This window comes from Uranotaenia lowii, chromosome 2, assembly GCF_029784155.1.
Source record: "Uranotaenia lowii strain MFRU-FL chromosome 2, ASM2978415v1, whole genome shotgun sequence".
NCBI classification, from domain to species: Eukaryota; Metazoa; Arthropoda; class Insecta; order Diptera; family Culicidae; genus Uranotaenia; species Uranotaenia lowii.
In genome coordinates, this window is record NC_073692.1 from 237899465 (window position 1) to 237903868 (window position 4404).

Consider the following 4404-nt stretch of genomic DNA (forward strand, 5'->3'; position numbering starts at 1 on the left):
GTTAGCCACAACAACGCGCAGCTTGTTCGCACGTAATTTTGTAACGCTGGTTACCGAGGTCCACCTCGCCAGATCTTTGGTGATCTGTACCACATTCAGAGGTTTACCGTTCTTTTTGGGCCGGATGAAAACCACCCATGGCCCAGAGGAAGATGAGCCTTCAGCATATTTTCGGAGCCGGGTGACTCTACTCTCCACTGGGGATGATCCGACATTGTCATCCATCCGAGAACGATTTGCATCTGAAGGGCCAGCATCAGCTGATTCCTCCAGATGCTCCTCATCTTCATAGGTGATATTCGCATCATCCCCAGTTGGAGGGTATAACCCCCCGCCTTCGCTCATATTTTTCAACGGGAAAACGAATGCCCTCCGTGTTGAAAATATAAGCGAAGCACAAAATTATCGAAATATATATAAAGGGAAATATGATAGAAAAAGAAAAAGTGAAAAAAGAAATAAAAAATAACTTACAAATTATTTTAGCACTTTTTAGAACTATATTTTTTACAGTGTATATAGACTGCTCCAACCACGTGGTTCTCCGTTGGTCTTCAAGGATGACGATAACCGAAGAACCCAACCAAACGAGCGTTGGCCCTTCCTCGTTGGTTGAAGGTGGCCTCCTCGTCTCGACTCGGCCTCGATGATGATGATTGATGATGATGATGATTGATTATGATGGTTCGCCAAACAATGGCGGCGGACCTCGTGGCGATCGATCGGCCCTTCTGCGAGCTGGGGCCAATCAAATTAACCAGCCTTTGGCAGGAAACTATTGTCGCGGCACAAAACACCGTTTTTACCGTCCGAACGGCACAAATACCCGGATTCACTGGACGGGATCACACTCACTTTCAGCAGTTCGCGAAGATCGGGACACTTGAAAACGCGACTGAATTCTCCGAGTGATGCGATACGAATGCAGTGAGATTTGATATAATCTTAAGATGTTTTTGACTGTCTAAATTATTCATTGTAAACCATGAAACTTTATGGTTGAAACGATAATAATAAACCATAGAATAACCTTTATTTCCATCTTCGTTTGAACAATGTAAATTTACGGTTTTTCATGGTTTTACTATGAAAAAGTGGAAGCTGTTATCACCATGAACTTCATATTTTTGAGCTTCCGAATGTATGGGAAATCGCCATTTTTTTCATGGTCACGCTGCATAACAATACCCCTTTTTCATGGTTATTTTCGCCAAAACATTGAAATGTATGGTCGGAAACTATGAATTCCAATGTGCATTCACGGTATCGTGGACGATAATAAGCATTGTGTAGACCATAAAATTTATGGTTTGTGAATATGGAATTAATGGTTTTTTCATCGTACAATTCTATTCGGGAAGGAACATAAAAACACTCGCCAAAATTTCTCATTTCAAATCTCTGATACTCACCAAGCTTTGATTAGTTTTCCAGTACACGTGTTGTCGTTTCTAATCCCTGGCTCATGGTGATGGTGAGAACAACTCCGCCAAAGGGTACGAATTTTGGTTAACAAAATGGGTGCCATGACTCAGTGTTCTGAAAATCACTCATTTTCAATGAATGTTTCTGATTGCACTTCGCACGTGAATGTACAGCGGTCCGGTTTCGTTATTGATTGCTACTGGACCTACCCGATCATCGATCGTTCAATTCATCGCTAAAATACAGATCACCTCGCACGATGCTACACAGTAAACGAAAATTACCGAGTTCGGTAATTTTTTTTACAGAACCAGTTCTGTAATATGAAACTTTCGGTAATTAATCAATCTGACGTCTTATTCTTACCGAGTTCTGTAAATAGTTTCGCAATTTACCGAAGTTTGTTAATTTTTGAGTAAACAAATCAGTTTGCCGTAATTTTTCGGTGAAATAGCACCGAAAACCGTAAAACGAGACTGAAGCAGCGGGGCTGCCAGGACAAACGTCAAACTTTGTTTGTCATTTTACTGGCAGTTGTACATTCTCTCTCTCACTCTTGCTACCGTAATTATTTGTTTCGAATTTGTTACGTGTGCTCGAGCGGGATGAACCAAGCAGTCGTCGCATTTTTTTTTTTCAAAGACGGTTTCGTAAGTTTCGTGTGTTGTGAACTTTTCCTTTTTTTCAATTTTGGTGCCGTATAAAGACCTAATTTTGTTTGACCAAAATGGAAAAAAGATCTAAGTTTACAGGTTTTTACATCTAAATTTTTATGGCAAAGCATAATATTAGGTCAAATCGTTCAATTATCTTGAGTTCATAATTATTGTTTCACAAGGAGCTGGTGTGTATGGAAAATTTATTTGTATCGTTTTAAAAGTTGACGTGGTTTTCAATCTTTTCAGTAGCTTCATCATTGCCGTGCTTCAGTTGCTCGAAATCCAAGTGAACAGTGGCACTGCTTGATAAAAAAAAGAAATTCGAGCAGTTTCCAGGCGAGAAGTGAGAAGATAGCAGGCGCTGAACTGTCGGAAAAGTTTTGTTTACATTCGTGACCATAGTCGGTGAATCGTATGGAGTGAATTAAAAATTTGAAAATTGGTAGGATTAACTATTAACCCGTAAAGTACAAAGACCTCAGCTTAGCGCCTAGTTTTTGCTTTTTATGATGACGATGGTGTCAAAATTATCTTCGACTTCACGAGAAAATCTTTTAAACCAGGTTTGTTTGCGCTCTGTGCTGCTCGCGGAATGCTGATATTTTGTAATCCAACAAAGGGACCGGTTCTGCACGAATGTATGCTGATCCGAAATAAGATGTAAGTCATGAAATCTGTGTAAAAATGAAAGAAAAATCATTCTTTATTCATATGGTTATATGAAAAAGCGCTTGTCTTTGCAGATGTTATCCCATCCTAGCTCAAGACCTGGCGCAGTGCCATTTGTACCGAAAAACCCCAGGTTAACTTTTACTTTCTCAACTTAAATCGGACATGTACAAACAAACCCACTCAAAAAACAAGGTATTTTTATCATGAAGCCACTCATAATATCATTAAATCAGTTCTGTTTATTCCAGAGTTCCTCCGGACGTGTAACGTGTAACGTCCTTGCAGCCAAATAGATTCTAAGATCAACAACCAGCAACACCAGCCAGAGTACGTTCAGATTAGAGCGTAATATGAAAAAGAGAACAGCAATCGGTAAACACGAGTCGGTTAAACAATCGATTGAACATCATATGTCGCCGAAATCATTTTTGACGACTAAGGTGAAAATGACGGACCATAGAATCTTTATCTCTGACGTGATGCAGATATTTTTTCAATTTTTTCCTATTTCGGTCGGTTATGCGTATGACCATTTAACCATAAATTTCCATGGCGGTAGCCGCTGTGGCCAAGATACGATAGAGGCAGAATGATTATGGAAACCGTTCGTTGATTTTTTTTACTCAACATAATCCAGAAGCAAAAGCAGTAAAACGTCGACTTCCGGAGTTAAAAAAATCTGATATTTCGCTGGGTCGAAGTGCGTTTGGCGCTGGTCACAATCGATTTGATCATGTAAGGTGAGCAATTATCCTGAGTTACCGTTTTACGTTTTACCTTCAATTTGTGTTCTTTCTTTTTTCGCCACCCATGCTTTCATTGGTACGTATGCTTAATTTTGAATTTAAATTTAGAAAAATTGTTAGATTTTTCGTGTTTACAAATTGTATTTCACAAATGAAATATATTCTGTAATTATGATTTCAAAAGAATTTATTCTGAAAAATATTTCTGTACAAATCGATTTATAAATTCTTGTTTGATTTCTTTGAATTAATAAACATTTAAATATTCGCGTGAGCTTTCATTACGTCGTATGAAACATCTTAAAAAAACACAGAAAACTGCTGCAAAAGTTATCTAAACAACTTCAGAATTTGTATCAAACATATAGAATCTGTTGTCCTGGCTACAATTATTCTAAATGGAAAGAAGTCGCGACTAGTTTATGTCAGTTTTTGTATTTTTTCGTAATAAAACTATTTGTTTACATTTTGTTTCATACGACGTAATGAAAGCTTACGCGCTCAATCTTTAAAAGATTTGGACTGTTCACTAATTGATTTTTTTTAACTTTGATTATAATTTACATGAATTTAACTTTTTCTTTGAATATTTTAGTAAAATTCAGATTAGTCACATGTTTTATCCCAATTTTCAATTTATTCATTGTTTTCTGTGCACATCGTTATTATGCTAAACTTTTTTGTCCCAAATCTCAAGAAAATTTGACATGTTAAATCAGACCCAATATACTTTTAAAATTATGCTGTGGTAAGACTAGGGATGAATCATCCGCAAAGGATGAAAATTCTCGAAACAGACATAAAATCTCTGGTAAGATAACACGAGTGGATATTTTTTTTATAAAAATGTAAAGAACCAGAAGTATTTTTAAGTTTACTGAGAAATCCATTTTGTTAAAAGA

The 4404-nt window shown here is 37.3% G+C and overlaps 1 long non-coding RNA gene across 3 annotated transcripts; it reads left to right on the forward strand.

The window, feature by feature from the left end:
* The first annotated feature begins 1726 nt into the window (after positions 1–1726).
* On the forward strand, positions 1727–3512 carry LOC129749221 (uncharacterized). Of its 3 annotated transcripts, none has more exons than XR_008737969.1 (5): positions 1727–2269; positions 2331–2526; positions 2648–2744; positions 2813–2948; positions 3005–3512. It is a non-coding gene; the product is annotated as an uncharacterized LOC129749221 (long non-coding RNA). The 3 variants fall into 3 exon arrangements; XR_008737968.1 differs by having other exon boundaries at positions 2828–2948; XR_008737967.1 differs by having other exon boundaries at positions 2331–2744; positions 2828–2948.
* Positions 3513–4404: the final 892 nt, after the last annotated feature.